At 36.1% G+C, this 18,687-nt stretch overlaps 1 protein-coding gene across 1 annotated transcript in view; it reads right to left on the reverse strand.

The window, feature by feature from the left end:
- The window catches only part of LOC135748751 (uncharacterized), an 80,238-nt gene extending 62,133 nt beyond the window's left edge, over positions 1–18,105 (reverse strand). Inside the window, exon 1 of the mRNA XM_073814834.1 lies at positions 18,009–18,105. The gene's annotated coding sequence lies outside the window, so the exon portion shown is untranslated. The remainder of the gene's footprint in view (positions 1–18,008) is intronic.
- Between the last annotated feature and the right edge of the window lie 582 nt (positions 18,106–18,687).

Consider the following 18,687-nt stretch of genomic DNA (forward strand, 5'->3'; position numbering starts at 1 on the left):
CCTCGGTCTCTGTGTGCGCGTGCGTTTAAGTGCCCTCAATAATGCACACACGAGTGAGACGCAAACAAGCGAATGTAAAATCTTTCTGTTATTGACAGGGTACATATAAACAAAATTATCTCAAAAGTATTATGTTTCTTATAAGAGACAGTAACATCAATTAACCTACTTAAGTCTGTGTCAGTAATGTTGATCAAACAACCCAAGACAAAGAAAAAATCACTTCTGTTGCTCTAAAAAAATATATATTTAATTGATACAATAAAGACAATGTTATAACTCATTTAATTGGATTTCTGTATACCTAATGCTAATGTTAGCCATTATTAATGTGTAACTTTTTTCTTTTTTATAAATGTTTTCAATTTCTTTATTTGCTATTAGATTTTCCTCACCCCTGAAAAATAATCCGATCCGTGCCTCAAAAACTGTAATGTGATCCGAACTGTGAGTTTTGTGATCCGTCACACAGCCCTAGTAAAGTTAGTACACAGTGATAGCCATAAATGCATTTGTACTAATAACCCAACAAACATGAGACGTCCAAAGGACGTTCAGATTATGTCCATATCGGGTCGGTCGGTCCAGAACCTAATCTGCACGTCTAAACGACGTGCAGATCCAGTACAGTATTTGGACGTCTGACTACGACGTCTTTTGGACGTTGATATGCAGTTCAATATTTGAGGGTCCGTTCTTGGACGTCATTTAGACGTTCAAAACAGGTTCAGAAAAAAAATATAAAAACTTATGCAATAAAAACGACAAATGAGTTCTGATTCAAAACAATGTAACATGACGTTTTTTTTTTTTTGTGAAAATTCTTTAAGGTGATAAAATATGTTATATTTTTATGAATGAATGTTCACAACGCGTGCCAAAATCTACTGCATTTCTTTTGTGTAATTTGCAAATTAAACCAAATTCAAGTGTGATTTACAAAAATAATCAACATTGCAATTTTAAGTTTAACCACAAGGGTGTGTAAAAGCTTAGGTGGCGAGGCGGCGCGTGATCTTTTTTTGCACGTGATCAACAGACGTAATTAAGCATCGCCAGCGTAAACATACTCAACGGACACAACCTGCTGTGAACAGGTAAGTTATGTTTATCCATTCCAAACAGTGTGTGTTTATTTTGTTTTATGTACTTATTTTATTGTCAAAAATATTTTTGTTAGAAAACGTCAAGTTTTTCGAGAATTGTTTTCGATAAACTGATGACAGAATTTGACACCGCGGAGGATAACGTTCCGTAGGCTATTTTTAGACTTGGTTAGTTGTTATTAACGAACTGATGCCTTGGTTAGTTGTTATTAACTGACTGTTAATATGTTCGCGTATTAAATATTTTTCAGTGAGTTATTTTAGACCGTCTTGGGGAACTCTATTATCTCTTTCAGTCCGAGGGGGACTCGTTCCTTAATAACAGCCATGTGAAACTAAATACACGGTCGTAAAATTGACTTTTTCTTCCCACACAAAAAATGACATCCGTCCTTTTATAATATTAACCATTTGAATGCATTTTTAATGATTTTGTCTAAGTGACATGCTTGAAAGTGGGCTTCTATGGTAAAAGTTCACCTGTCAATCAAAGAGCTCCGTTCAATACAAGCGCACAGGCACTGTAGTAGACAGCCAGACAAAGAAGTGATTAAGTAAGGAAACTAACATGATGATAACTTGATAATGACCCCCTTTGCCTTGCAATCTATTCATAAAATTAAGAGCCTTTATTAACCTTTGGAATTTAAACAAAATAGAATAATTGTCTTTTCTGTCATGTTCTTAACATACTGTTTAGTCAATAAAGATGAATGAATACTGAATGCATATTAATTTACAAAGGCATTTGCAATATATTTGACTTCTTTTTCTCCTTTCTGTTTTTGTAAACAGGACCTACATACACCCCAAAGGCTCTTTTCAGAGCCATTTGACCAAGCATCTTTGTACTGTAAGTATTTGTTTTGATTAACCTCAAAGAAAACAAAATACATTTTAATATATGCTGACGTTTGTAATATCTTGCTCTTTTTCAATTATGTTTCAATAGTGCCGGTTTTCCTTCAGTAGTGCCAGATTTCCTAAGGTAATTTAAGATCTTTTTAATTAACCATTTTGTTCCATTTCATGTAAAGGTCCCGTTTTCCGGATCCCATATTCCAAACTTTAGTTAGCATTTAATGTTGCTGTTAGAGCATAAATAATACCTGCAAAATGATAAAGGTATATTTTCTCTAATACAATTCACCTTTCAAAGCCTTCAGTGACCTGCCGGTTTGTACTACAGTCCTCTACTTCCTGGTTGAATGATGTCAATATTAGAGGTGTTTTTTCCTAACCTCTACCCACAGGAATATATCAGTCACCAGCTTAGCTCAAATGCAGTGTTGCCAGATAGAATTGATGGTTTCTACCCCAAAAACTGTCCAAAACCCACCCAAAGGCACAAAAAATGCCCAAAACATTTAATCAACATTTTGATTCAATTTGATCAGCATTTAGTTCTTTAACTACCACAGTTATTGCACTATAGCCTACTATAGCTAGCAATTAAACCCCAGAAGTTACAGAATCACAATAGTAAAATGACAACATAACTCGTTTACATATACAGCTATGCCCCTCACCACATGCAAAATGCACATTTACAGTGTATATTTAGATAGTTTTGGGATAATACAAATATCTAATTCGTTATTAATAAATTCAACAATGTCTGATTTTATCTATTTATATTATTAATAATAATATACCTGTATTATACTCCTTATAAACAGGTGTGTGAGTAAGAGCTAGAGATCGTATAGGCTAACTTTTAACGTTAAATGCACAACAATAATTGGCTGTATGTTAACATGCAAGGATGCTGAAAAGCACTATGAACATCTGAACCTTTCAGAATTATGTAGCCTACGAATCATTTTGATTGGTTGATTCTTTGTTATTTATAGGGGCGGTTTCCCGAACAGGGATTAGACAGAGCTGTCCAAACTGAAAACAACTTGCAGTGACATCTTAAAACACATCAGTGCTCTTTGTTTTGGTTCAAAATGCACACAAGTAGGGGTGGTTTCCCGAACGGGTATTATTTTATGCCGGGATTAGGCCTTAGTATAATTAGGAATTATAACTAGTTTTCAACAAACATGCCTTACTAAAAACATTACTGGTGTCCATTTTGAGGCTAAACAAAGGACACTAATGTATTTTAAGATATATCAGTGCAAGTTGTTTTCAGTTTGGACAGCTCTTATATTTATTTTAGTCTAGGTCGGAGGACTAATCTAATCCCTGTCCGGGAAACCACGCCGTAATGTTTTTAGAAAGGAATGTTTGTTGAAACTAGTTATATTTCCTAATTAAACTAAGGCCTAGTCTTAGCTTAAGCTAATCCCTGTCTGGGAAACCACCCCATAATGTCCCATGTTTAAGACTGCATATCTATACACACGCATGTAATAACTTTTAATTTGCTTGTCTTGATTATTGGCATCCTAAGATATTATATAACTGCCTGTGACATTCTTGGAGTTTGACTTTAATAATAACATAATTCTCAACACTTGGTAATGACTGTACTGTAATATTGTGTGTCAACAATTGCAAATAACATATTAATGTTCTTTCTTTAATATATTAGATTTTACCTCGTCCTCCACTGCCTCCAGTAATTCCTGGTTTTAAGGTTAGTCATTTTTTTGTTTGTTTTCAGTGCCATTCGTCTCAACCCTGACTTCCTAAATAGTCTAAATTTGAATACAAAAATCTGGGCTTGATTTGGTTTTTCTGAAGGTGTTTAAAAGATTTACTGTTTTTGATCCTCTGGGTCTAAATGACCCTACAATGTGAATAAGACAAGTTACAATTTTTTAATAGTTTAATTTGTCGAAAAAAGAAATGCATCCAATATTAATGTGAAAATAATATACATGTACAAATCCCCGGTTCTAGAGAACAAACATACATACTTTCTTAAGCACACACAAACACACAAGTAGAGTTTTTTTACAGATGTTATATATACATCAGGGTTCCCCAAATCTTACCCTGGAGGGCCGGAGGACTGCAGAGTTTAGCTCCAACGCTGATCAAACACGCCTGAGCAAGCTAATCAAGGTCTTCATGATCACTAGAAAATCACAGGTGGGTAAGTTTGATTAGGGTTGGACGTAAACTCTGTAGTGTTCCTTAACTCCAGGATAAGATTTGGGGAACCCTGATATACATAGTCATCATTCAGTTATTATTGAAGAGCCACACAGATCCAAAATCGAAACTGACCTGTATTGCAGTGTGTCATGTAGCTGCCCATCAATGTAAACAATGTGCAAATTAGTTGAACCAAAAACTTTAATACAAGTTATTGGCTTCTAAAGTAGGTCGACTCTTACTCACTGAAACAGTCGTTATATGGACTGATTCTCCTGCCTGACATTTTCCACGTCACAGGAACACTTCCACGTCACACGAGATACTAATCTCCGCCTACAGCCTTGCCTGCGGGAGAAACGAAAACTATGACCTGCCCAAAGCTAGTTAGTGTGTAAACATCATGCTGTGTTTTCAGTTTGTGCTGTTTTCACTACCAAAGGAGACATTTTCAAGGAGGGTATACTAAATGTTTGGGTGTGAAGAATCTGTGGTTAAAATTAGGGGTCGATCGATTATCAATCTGGCCGATTATAGACGTCGATATTAAGCATTTTGCCGACTATCAACATCGGACATTTTAAAAGCCTATTTGCCGATAATGTAATTTGATTTTAAATGCACTATTTCGGCTCTGACGCAGCCATGGATTTAGTGAGAGCCGTCGGAACACGGAACAGGGCACTCTATTCAGTTGCCTACAGCAATGCCTGCCCCTCGCCCATCTGATTTGTTGGGAGTCATGAGTCCGGCCAATCAGCGCAGGAGGCTGAAGACACCGCAGAAAGCGCTTGCTAACTCGAGCTGCTTTGCAATGATTTCGCTCTGTGAGTTGACACTGCAATACAAGAGTTTAGCACGCGTTTCAGGCAGTTGACCGAGCTGGCATTTGCACGTCAATGTAAGTCATGTCATTTTAAAAATACTAGCCACTTTAAAGCATAAAGAACTTGACCACTTTGGTCTTCACTCAGTGTGCTCTTATGCACGCGCACACAGCCGCCTGCTTGCAACAAGTTACAGATCAAGTTATTTTTTGCGACTTATTTATTACACAGAAATGTTCATATACACACGGGTATGCTTAAATGCCTGTTTTGAGGACATACAGTTGCAATCAGAAATATTCAACCCCCTCACCTCAAAAAACATTATAGTGATGTTGATAAAAAAATAATAAAAATCTCTTGGAATGTTAAATATTTTGGAAATCTTCTTATACCCAAGGCCCTTCAGATGTGATGAAATAATCTCCTCTCTTAGCTTTTGTGGAAGCTCCTTTGTCTTTCCCATGATTGCAACTCACCTTGAAGACCTTGATGGTTGGAGTTTATATATGCATCACAGCTGAAGCAAAATGGATCGTTATAGAGTTCCTAAAGGCTTAATGAGGTTTCAGCTGCACTTCAGGCCATAAAAACTGTCAGAAAGCTTTAAAAAAAACAATATTATAAAGGGGTTGAATAATTGTGACATGGCTATCTTAACAAAATATACTATTACACACAAATACTACATCAAACATTTTCTGTTTTGATTTTATGCCTCACTTAACTCATAAAAACTCATCCAAAGCAGAATCCCGCACTTTGAAAAGATTTTTTATTTATAAATCCTTAAAACTCTTTGGGGGTTGAATATTTCTGATTGCAACTGTATAGGAATAGGCTGTTGAACCAACTAATTGTGCCTATGATATGGTATTAATGTTATAGTTTTATGAAAACATTTGTAGTCTTTTTAAAAACATACAGAATGAAGCTATGAAGGCAATTAAATTAATTACACCTATTACATAATACAAATTGTTTAGTTAATCATTATATCCATATGATTAGGGATGCTCCGATCAGGATTTTTGCAGCCAATACAAATTACCGATCTTTTATCTTCACAATCGGCCGATACCAATTCCAATTTTTTTAGCTGATATGCAAGCTATTTGATGACTGTAACTGTTACATTTTTTCTAGATAACGTAATACCACAGATGTTGCCTTTGTTATATTACTTACAATAATTGGGTATATTATTGTTTTAATAGAGAATCAAATAAATTAGCCCTCTTCTCCAAAGAGTTATTTAATATCTCTTTAAAAACGTTTGTCTCCTAAGAGTACTGAAAATAAAACACTTCACAGTCTTTACTGTATGTATTAAATATACACACATTCGTATGAAGTATAACAGTTCCTTAGTCAAGAGCAGAGAGTGATTGTATTGAGAGATGAATTATGATACTGTAGCTTTAAGACGTGAGAGAGATCGCTCTGTTCACTTGCACTGATGACAGGCTGCTGTGTGTGCGTGCGGCGGCTGAACGCAGACAAGAGCAGCTGTGAGGAAAATCAACGTTTAAACGCTCAAATGTTGTTATTATTAATATGATTGTTATAATTAACATTTCTTAGAGTCAGAAGAATTAAAAATGTTTCAAAGCATTGAGAGTTTTTGTCAGACCCTGAGTCTTAATTTTGACATTAATTTTCATTTTTACACCAGCCATATCAGTTCAGAATATCAGTTGTCGGTCTACTTGATCAGTAATAATCGGTATCGGCATTGGCTCTGAAAAACACATATCGGTTGACCTCTAGTTAAAATTAATTTTTCACAGAGGGATTTATTAACTATGCGTTTGGCAATGAAAGATTGTTCAGTACCCACTTTATTTGAAACAACATGCGTCTCCTAACCACAACCTGTAAGTATGAGTATAGCTACATCCTTGCTTAAATGAGTGTAAAATGTCTATCATCGTTTTTATTGCTTCGTTGTTTAAACTCGGAGAGTCACGTTAGCAAGCAGTTAACGCATGCTCACTTATTGTTTTGCTATGACCCGGTTAGTTTACATAAATGCTTAAATGAGTGTAAAATTGTTAGTTTCTATCGTCGTTTTTACTGCTTGGATTAATGATGAATGATGGAGTTGTTTAAACTCTTAATATACTGTCAGAGAGTCACGTTAGCAAGCAGTTAACGCATGCTCACTTATTGTTTTGCTATGACACGGTTAGTTTACATAAATGCTTAAATGAGTGTAAAATTGTTAGTTTCTATCGTCGTTTTTACTGCTTGGATTAATGATGAATGATGGAGTTGTTTAAACTCTATGGGGCGGTTTTCCGGACAGGGATTAGACTAGTCCTAGACTTAAACACTTTTAAGAGCTCTCCAAACTGAAAACATCTTGCACTGACGTATCTTAAAATACATCAGTGCCCTTTGTTTTACCTCAAAATGCACACAGGTAATGTTTTTATTAAGGCATGTTTGTTAAAACTAGTTATATTTCCAAATTAAACTAAGGCCTAGTCCTGGATTAAGCCAACCCTGGTCCGGGAAACTGCCCATATATACTGTCAGAGAGTCACGTTAGCAAGCGGCTAGCGCATGCTCACTTAGGTTTTGATATGACCCGGTTAGCTAACATAAATGCTTTAATGGGTGTAAAATGTTAGTTTTTGTTGTCTTTTTTATTGCTTGGATTAATGATGAATGATGTGTATTAATGTCGATTAGGGATGCAGCGATTAACCGGTTTCACTATTAACCGCACTTTAAAATGTCAGGGTTAAGTAACCGTAAAGTTTTCACTACACTGCGTGTTTTTGTTTCACGCACGCACAGACAAACCAGATCCACGAACCACCAAGAGGCGCATGCATCATGATGCACTGTATGACAAAGCTCCGCGTTCAAAAGAATATGTGGCCGCGTGACGTGTCTCTTGGTTGTTCGTGCATCTGGTTTGTGTGTGTGTGTGTGTGTGTGTGTATGTATGTGTGTGTGTGTGTGCGTGCGTGCGTGTGTGTGTGTGTGTGCGCGCACCTACATGAGTACGTGAAAGAGCCACACTCCATGTCTGTACAGCATTAAAAACCTCCTGCTCGTGGATCAAACCTGGGCGGGGCTCCTGGTGGTCTGACTGCATTTCCTTAGGTTGAATTCTTTTAACGCGTTTATGATTAATTAATGAATAGCTTGAGTTAACATGTTAATCTTGCCACCCCTAATATTTATATTTTATTTTTGTGTAATTTAAAGCTACACCTGTCAAAATGACTCGCAGTACCTGGTCCAGGATGACCCTGTGTTATTATTCGTTTTGAGAACGACTTAATGAATTCGTTTTACTTCAAACAAACCAAAATAATATACATTTATTCAGTCCAAATGTAAAATTACATTTATTCAAAAGATCATTAAAATGAATAGCCTATAGGTTTCAAAAGACACCTATAATGTTTAAGTCAAAGCCAGCTAAGTTATTATTATTATCATTTGTCCAAGAATTGTAGAAAAATACACAAACTGAAAATACAGAAGAATTTAGCAATTGTTAAAAAATTTATTCATGTGATTTTATACATTAATGTTGTAAAAGAAATGAATTCTTAATAACCGTAAAACCGTGATTATTTATCAGACTATAACCGCACCACCAAAATCTATAATCGCTGCATCCCTAATGTCGATAATGTCTTCTCAGTAAATCATGTTAGCACTAGGTCACTACATGTTGCACTATTGTTGGTCTGTGCCACTGATCTGTGGTCTGCGCGGAGACTCTGTCAGTTGTCCAATCAAAGCAGTGTAGGCTACTGAAATGTGGGGTGTAAGCAGACTAAGTCGTTGAATGGCTTCACACGAATAGTTGGGGGATCTCTGAGAAATGGGTTAATTTTAAATGTATATTTTGAGAAAATTACAGTGTGTTTTGACCTTGCATGCGTGTAAACCTGTTGTCCGGGACAAATAAACAGTGATAGGACGCTTAAAATTGTCATCTTACTGGCTCTTTACTTAATGTTTAAAATGTTTTAAATATTTTTTGTTTCAATGAAATGATTCAAAAAAATATTTTTAATACAAACATGGCTTGAATTGCCTTTTAATTCATAATGTCATGTCAAGAATAGCGTTTTACAATATTAATAACTATAGATTTATATCTAAATTAGCTATATAGTATGTAATATTATTTGTAATTACTGTAATAAGTAAAAAATTAATCTGTCAATATAGGTATTACAGTAAAATACACTAAAAATAAACAAGAAATAGACGTGCTGCCAGTACTGTAAAAATACAGGGAAATTGTTAACAGATGATAAATCATGAGGTGAAAATTTACACCTAGAGGACAGTTGGTACAGTGCTGCAAAAGCTATGAAGTAAGGGTGTACAAAGGATTTAAACCTTGCTGTTTTCTTATAACATGTATGTGTACTTGGTGTATGACTACAGGCTGCTTTTGCATATTTATATTTTTTGTCTTTCCATTTTTACAGGTGGAGTAATGGAGTAAAGATGCAATGGAGCAGCTGATAAGAAAACATGCTTAAGACCATCTTAAACGTGCACCATCAAGAAAGGGTGGGGTACACAATAAACATTTTTTTTAACATTACTTTTTGAATAGATGCACTTTTTAAATTTTTTTTAAAAGTATATATATATTGTTTATTTATGTTGTTTTTAAATGTTATAATTGTATTGTTTTTATTTGTTGTATTTAGCTTTTATGCAAATAAGAAAACAGCAAGGTTTAAATCCTTTGTACACCCTTACTTCATAGCTTTTGCAGCACTGTACCAACTGTCCTCTAGGTTTCAATTTTCACCTCATGATTTATCATCTGTTAACAATTTCCCTGTATTTTTACAGTACTGGCAGCACGTCTATTTCTAGTTTATTTTTAGTGTATTTTACTGTTATACCTATATTGACAGATTAATTTTTTTACTTACTACAGTAATTACAAATAATATTACATACTATATAGCTAATTTAGATATAAATCTATAGTTATTAATATTGTAAAAACGCTATTCTTGACATGACATTATGAATTAAAAGGCAATTCAAGCCATGTTTGTATCAAAAATATATTTTTTTAACCATTTCATTGAAACAAAAAATATTTAAAACATTTTAAACATAAAGTATTATAGTAAAGAGCCAGTAATATGACAATTTTAAGCGTCCTATCACTGTTTATTAGTCCCGGACAACAGGTTTAAATGCATGCAAGGTCAAAAAACACTGTAATTTTCCCAAAATATACATTTAAAATTAACCCATTTCTCAGAGATCCCCAAACTATTCGTGTGAAGCCATTCAACGACTCAGTCTGCCTAAACCCCACCTTTCAGTAGCCTACACTTTGATTGGACAACTGAAAGAGTCTCCGCGCAGAACACAGATCAGTGGCACAGACCAACAATAGTGCAACATGTATTGACCTAGTGCTAACATGATTTACTGAGAAGACATTATCGACATTAGGGATGCAGCTATTATAGATTTTGATTGTACGGTTATAGTCTGATAAATAATCACGGTTGTACGTTATTAAGGATTCATTTATTTTACAACATTAATGTATAAAATCACATTAACTCTTTCACCGCCAGCGTTTTTAAAAAAAGTTGCCAGCCAGCGCCAGCGTTTTTCATGATTTTCAGTTTAATGCCTTCCAGAAAATGTTCTTCTTTAAATATATAAACATACAATATACCAAATGAAAGAACAGACCCTCTGCTTTCAAACAAAAAAAACCGTTTCATCCTACCTTGAGTGGTTCTTTTGTAATCAGCTTTTGAATATAGGTAGGTTTCTGCAAAAACACCACATTTTGAGCAAAAAGCAGAGATAATTCCATTTTTGTGACAGACTTTTCATAGAGATCCCATTCAGAGCGATCTTTAAAACAGACACGGACATGCAGCTGCTTGCCATAGGGCAATACTTCCGGGTTTAAAAAGTTGCGGAAGGGCCACCTGGTGGATAATAGCGGTATTGCGGAAAGGCGGAAAATCTCGTCATTGGCGGGGAAGCGTTTTCTCTTAATTGACGAGATATCTCGTCAATGGCGGGGAAAGAGTTAATAAATTTTTTAACAATTGCCAAATTCTTCTGTATTTTCAGTTTGTGTATTTTTCTACAATTCTTGGACAAATGATAATAATAATAACTTAGCTGGCTTTGACTTAAACATTATAGGTGTCTTTTGAAACCTGTAGGCTATTCATTTTAATGATCTTTTGAATAAATGTAATTTTACATTTGGACTGAATAAATGTATATTGTTTTGGTTTGTTTGAAGTAAAACGAATTCATTAATTCGTTCTCAAAACGAATAATAACACAGGGTCATCCTGGACAAGGTACTGCAAGTCATTTTGACCGGTGTAGCTTAATATTACACAAAAATCAAATATAAATAGTAGGGATGGCAAGATTAACATGTTAACTCAAGCTATTCATTCATTAATCATAAACGCGTTAAAAGAATTCAACCTAAGGAAATGCAGTCAGACCACCAGGAGCCTCGCCCGGGTTTGATCCGCGAGCAAGAGGTTTTTAATGCTGTACAGACATGGAGTGTGGCTCTTTCACGTACTCATGTAGGTGCGCACGCGCACACACACACACACACACACATACATTCATACATACACACACACACACAAACCAGATGCACGAACAACCAAGAGACACGTCACGCGGCCACATATTCTTTTGAACGCGGAGCTTTGTCATACAGTGCATCATGACGCACGCGCCTCTTGGTGGTTCGTGGATCTGGTTTGTGTGTGTGTGTGCGTGCGTGAAACAAAAACACGCGGTGTAGCGAATGCTTTATGGTTACTTAACTGTGACATTTTAAAGCGCGGTTAATAGTGAAACCGGTTAATCGCTGCATCCCTAATCGACAGTAATACACATCATTCATCATTAATCCAAGCAATAAAAACGACAACAGAAACTAACAATTTTACACTCATTTAAGCATTTATGTAAACTAACTGGGTCATAGCAAAACAATAAGTGAGCATGCGTTAACCGCTTGCTAACGTGACTCTCCGAGTTTAAACAACGATATAATTAATCATTAATCCAAGCAATAAAAACGATGATAGACATTTTACACTCATTTAAGCAAGTATGTAGCTATACTCATACTTACCCCGGATTTCCACCGACTGCGGAGCGGCTGCAGATCAGCTCCGCTGCGTTACGGCTCCGCACTCCACCGTCCGTCAATACCCACCAGAACCGTATTTGTTGCAGAGCGGCTGCGTGCTGAAGTGACGAGGACCCATGAGGTCTCGCAAATTCACGTGAAGATCGCGCGATACCTAGTTCGGTCTCTGCCCATTATTCCGTTGAATTATGACGTTTTTACAAACCAGCCCAGATCACAACACGAGAACTCACGTAGACAGAGCAGTACATCATATCCATCCAAAATTCAAAAAATAAGAAGGCTGCTAAAACATTTATTTATGCTCTATCTTTAATGTATTTATTTGAAACTCCCACTGGCTCTGTTCTATTCTATTATTTGTTGTTTCTGTATTAATGACTTTATTTGTGTGTGTTTGTAATGTTTGTATTGCAAATATTTAATTTAAAAAAACACGAGTTCTCGCGTATTCAGGTATGATCACGCGATAAAGTCATGGCTCCGCCCTGCGGAGCTGTCCGGCATCCGTCAAAAATAGAAGCTCTGCGTATTTGTGCCGGAGGCTGCGGATGGCCGGAGCTGTGACGGATTCGGAGCGCAGTCAGTGGAAATACACACATTGACTTGAATGGAAACCGATTGACTCCGCCGCCGTTCCGCAACGGATCCGCAGCCGTTCCGCAGTCAGTGGAAATCCGGGGTTACAGGTTGTGGTTAGGAGACGCATGTTGTTTCAAATAAAGTGGGTACTGAACCATCTTTCATTGCCAAATGTCTAAGTTAATAAATCCCTCTGTTAAAAATTAATTTTAACTAGAGGTCGACCAATATGTGTTTTTCAGAGCCAATGCCGATTATTACTAATCAAGTAGACTGACAACTGATATTCTGAACTGATATGGCTGGTGTAAAAAAGAATATTAATGTCAAAATTAAGACTCAGGGTCTGACAAAAACTCTCAATGCTTTGAAACATTTTTAATTCTTCTGACTCTAAGAAATGTTAATTATAACAATCATATTAATAATAACAAAAAAGAGCAGGAAGCACCAATAAACTATATATACATAAAAATGTATTGAATTAAATATATTAATTATTTTCTGATGATTTTATCATTGCATACAATAGTAGAACTATTTAGTTAATCATGTTGCACATCAATGGATGAACTATCATATGTAGAGATGCTCCGATCAATATGCCAACAATGGCATTAAATGACTCGAGTTTTGAGCGTTTAAACGTTCATTTTCCTCACAGCTGCTCTTGTCTGCGTTCAGCCGCCGCACGCACACACAGCAGCCTGTCATCAGTGCACGTGAACAGAGCGATCTCTCTCACTTCTTAAAGCTACAGTATCATAATTCATCTCTCAATACAATCACTCTCTGCTCTTGACTAAGGAACTGTTATACTTCATACGAATGCGTGTATATTTAATACATACAGTAAAGACTGTGAAGTGTTTTATTTTCAGTACTCTTAGGAGACAAACGTTTTTAAAGAGATATTGGTAACACTTTAGTATATGGACCAATTCTCACTTTTAACTAGTGTCTTATTAGCTTACATATTGGCTGTTTATTAGTGCTTATAAAGGACATATTAATGCCTTGTTCTGCATGACCATATTTTACATCCCTTAACCCAATACAATACCTAAACCTAACGGCTACAACAACTACCTTATTACCTGTTAATTAGAAGTAAATTGTGAGTTTGAGTTAAAAGTCATAATTAATAATCAATAAGTGTTCCCCATACTAAAGTGTTACCGAGAAATGAAATATCTCTTTGGAGAAGAGTGCTAATTTATTTGATTCTCTATTAAACCAATAATATACCCAAATACTGTAAGTAATATAACAAAGGCAACATCTGTGGTATTACTTTATCTAGAAAAAATGTAATAGTTACAGTCATCAAATAGCTTGCATATCAGCTAAAAAAATTGGAATTGGTATCGGCCGATCGCGAAGATAACAGATCGGTAATTTGTATCAGCTGCAAAAATCCAGATCGGAGCATCCCTAATCATATGGATATAATGATTAACTAAACAATTTGTATTATGTAATAGGTGTGATTAATGTAATTGCCTTCATAACTTCATTCTGTATGTTTTTAAAAAGACTACAAATGTTTTCATAAAACTATAACATTAATACCATATCATAGGCACAATTAGTTGGTTCAACAGCCTATTCCTTAAGTATATATGTTCTCAAGACAGGCATTTAAGCATACCCGTGTGTATATGAAAATTTCTGTGTAATAAATAAGTCGCAAAAAATAACTTGATCTGTTACTTGTTCCAAGCAGGCGGTTGTGTGCGCGTGCATAAGAGCACACTGAGTGAAGACCAAAGTGGTCAAGTTCTTTATGCTTTAAAGTGGCTTGTATTTTTAAAATGACATGACTTACAATGACGTGCAAATGCCAGCTCGGTCAACTGCCTGAAACGCGTGCTAAACTCTTGTATTGCAGTGTCAACTCACAGAGCGAAATCATTGCAAAGCAGCTCAAGTTAGCAAGCGCTTTCTGCGGTGTCTTCAGCCTCCTGCGCTGATTGGCCGGACTCATGACTCCCAACAAATCAGATGGGCGGTGGGCGGGCATTGCTGTAGGCAACTGAATAGAGTGCCCTGTTCCGGGTTCCGACGGCTCTCACTAAATCCATGGCTGCGTCAGAGCCGAAATAGTGCATTTCAAAATCAAATTACATTATCGTCAAATAGGCTTTTAAAATGTCCGATGTCGATAGTCTGCAAAATGCTTAATATCGACGTCTACAATCGGCCAGATTGATAATCGGTCGACCCCTAATTTTAACCACAGATTCTTCACAGCCAAACATTTAATATACCCTCCTTGAAAATGTCTCCTTTGGTAGTGAAAACAGCACAAACTGAAAACACAGCATGATTTTTACACACTAACTAGCTGTGGGATGGTCATAGTTTTCGTTTCTCCCGCAGGCAAGGCTGTAGGCGGAGATTAGTATCTCGGAAGTGTTCGTGTGACGTGGAAAATGTCAGGCAGGAGAATCAGTCCATATAACGACTCGTTTCAGTGAGTCAGAGTGGACTCCCTACTTTAGAAGCCAATAACTTTATTAATCGTGCACTTTTTGGTTCAACTAATTTGCACATTGTTTACATTGATGGACAGCTACATGACACACTGCAATAAAGGTCAGTTTTGATTTTGGATCTGTGTGGCTCTTCAATAATAACTGAATGATGACTATGTATATCAGGGTTCCCCAAATCTTATCCTGGAGGTAAGGAACACTACAGAGTTTACGTCCAACCCTAATCAAACTTACCCACCTGTGATTTTCTAGTGATCATGAAGACCTTGATTAGCTTGCTAAGGTGTGTTTGATCAGCGTTGGAGCTAAAGTCTGCAGTGCTCCGGCCCTCCAGGGTAAGATTTGGGGAACCCTGATGTATATATAACATCTGTAAAAAAAACTCTACGTTACAATCACACTTGTGTGTTTGTGTGTGCTTAAGAAAGTATGTACGTTTGTTCTCTAGAACCGCTGATTTGTACATGTATATTATTTTCACATTAATATTGGATGCATTTCTTTTTTGACAAATTAAACTATTAAAAAATTGTAACTTGTCTTATTCACATTGTAGGGTCGTTTAGACCCAGAGGATCAAAAACAGTAAATCTTTTAAACACCTTCAGAAAAACCAAATCAAGCCCAGATTTTTGTATTCAAATTTAGACTATTTAGGAAGTCAGGGTTGAGACGAATGGCACTGAAAACTAAAAAAAAATGACTAACCTTAAAACCAGGAATTACTGGAGGCAGTGGAGGATGAGGTAAAATCTAATTAATTAAAGAAAGAACATTAATATGTTATTTGCAATTGTTGACACACAATATTACAGTACAGTCATTACCAAATGTTGAGAATTATGTTATTATTAAAGCCAATCTCCAAGAATGTGCCAGGCAGTTATAAAATATCTTAGGATGCCAATAATCAAGACAAGCAAATAGGTGAAAGTTATTACATGCGTGTGTATAGATATGCAGTCTTAAACATGGGACATTATGGGGTGGTTTCCCAGACAGGGATTAGCTTAAGCTAAGACTAGGCCTTAGTTTAATTAGGAAATATAACTAGTTTCAACAAACATTCCTTACTAAAACATTACGGGGCGGTTTCCCGGACAGGGATTAGATTAGTCCTAGACTAAAATAAATGTAAGCGCTGTCCAAACTGAAAACAACATGCACTGGTATATCTTAAAATACATTAGTGGCCTTTGTTTAGCCTCAAAATGGACTCCAGTAATGTTTTTAGTAAGGCATGTTTGTTGAAAACTAGTTATAATTCCTAATTATACTAAGGCGTAATCCCGGCATAAAATAATACCCGTTCGGGAAACCACCCCTACTTGTGTGCATTTTGAGCCACAACAAAGAGCACTGATGTGTTTTAAGATGTCACTGCAAGTTGTTTTCAGTTTGGACAGCTCTGTCTAATCCCTGTTCGGGAAACTGCCCCTATAAATAACAAAGAATCAACAAATCAAAATGATTCGTAGGCTACATAGTTCTGAAAGGTTCAGATGTTCATAGTGCTTTTCAGCATCCTTGCATGTTAACATACAGCCAATTATTGTTGTGCATTTAACGTTAAAAGTTAGCCTATACAATCTCTAGCTCTCACTCACACACCTGTTTATAAGGAGTAAAATACAGGTATATTATTATTAATAATATAAATAGATAAAATCAGACATTGTTGAATTTATTAATAACGAATTAGATATTTGTATTATCCCAAAACAATTTAAAAATACACTGTAAATGTGCATTTTGCATGCGGTGAGGGGCATAGCTGTATATGTAAACGAGTTATGTTGTCATTTTACTATTGTGATTCTGTAGCTGCTGGTGTTTAATTGCTAGCTAGAGTATAATGTATTAACTGTGGCAGTTAAAGAACTAAATGCTGATCAAATTGAATCAAAATGTTGATTAAATGTTTTGGGCATTTTTTGTGCCTTTGGGCGGGTTTTGGACAGTTTTTGGGGTAGAAACCATCAACTCTGGCAACACTGCATTTGAGCTTACCTGGCGACTGATATATTCCTGTGGGTGGAGGTTAAGAAAAAAACACCTCTAATATTGACATCATTAAACCAGGAAGTAGGGGGCTGTAATACAAACCGGCAGGTCACTGAAGGCTTTGAATGGTGAATTGTTTAGAGAAAATATACCTTTATCATTTTGCAGGTATTATTTATGCTCTAACAGCAACATTACATGCTAACTAAAGTTTGGAATATGGGATCCGGAAAACGGGACCTTTACATGAAATTAAACAAAATGGTTAAAGGAATAGTCTACTCATTTTCAATATTAAAATATGTTATTACCTTAACTAAGAATTGTTGATACATCCCTCTATCATCTGTGTGCGTGCACATAAGCGCTGGAGCGCGCTGCGACGCTTCGATAGCATTTAGCTTAGCCCCATTCATTCAATGGTACCATTTATAGATTAAGTTAGAAGTGACCAAACACATCAACGTTTTTCCTATTTAAGACGAGTAGTTATACGAAAAAGTTTGGTGGTACAAAATAAAACGTAGCGCTTTTCTAAGCGGATTTAAAAGAGGAAATTGTATGGCGTAATAGCACTTTTGGGAGTACTTCAACTCGCCTGAAAAACTCGCCGCTCCCTTTCTCCCTCTCATAATGGGAGAGGGAGGGTGTTACTGCGCCGAGTCGAAGTACTCCCAAAAGTGCTGTTCCGCCATACAATATAGTTCCTCTTTTAAATTCGCTTAGAAAAGCGCAACGTTTTATTTTGTACCACCAAACTTTTTCGTATAACTACTCGTCTTAAATAGGAAAAACGTTGATGTGTTTGGTCACTTCTAACTTTATCTCTGAGTGGTACCATTGAATGAATGGGGCTAAGCTAAATGCTATCGAAGTGTAGCAGCGCTCTCCAGCGCTTACGTGCACGCACTAAGATGATAGAGGGATGTATCAACTCTTCTTAGTTAAGGTAATAACATATTTTAATATTGAAAATGAGTAGACTATTCCTTTAATTAAAAAGATCTTAAATTACCTCAGGAAAACTGGCACTACTGAAGGAAAACCGGCACTACTGAAACATAATTGAAAAAGAGCAAGATATTACAAACGTCAGCATATATTTAAATTTATTTTGTTTTTTTTAGGTTAATCAAAACAAATACTTACTGTACAAAGATGCTTGGTAAAATGGCTCTGAAAACAGCCTTTGGGGTGTATGTAGGTCCTGTTTACAAAAACAGAAAGGAGAAATAAGTCAAAAAGTCAAATATTGCAAATGCCTTCATAAATTAAAGGTGGAGTCCACGATGTTTGAAAAATGGTTTGGAGAAGGAAACGGGCCGACTACCAAAACACACTTATAGCCAATCAAATCAAATCAAATGCCGGGTTGCGTATGTGTGGGGCGGGTCTATCAACAGAAGGTCCAGATTCTATTGGGGTAGGGGCGTGTTTGTTTGGGTGATTTC

The sequence above is a fragment of the Paramisgurnus dabryanus genome, chromosome 5, assembly GCF_030506205.2.
Source record: "Paramisgurnus dabryanus chromosome 5, PD_genome_1.1, whole genome shotgun sequence".
Classification (NCBI taxonomy): Eukaryota; Metazoa; Chordata; class Actinopteri; order Cypriniformes; family Cobitidae; genus Paramisgurnus; species Paramisgurnus dabryanus.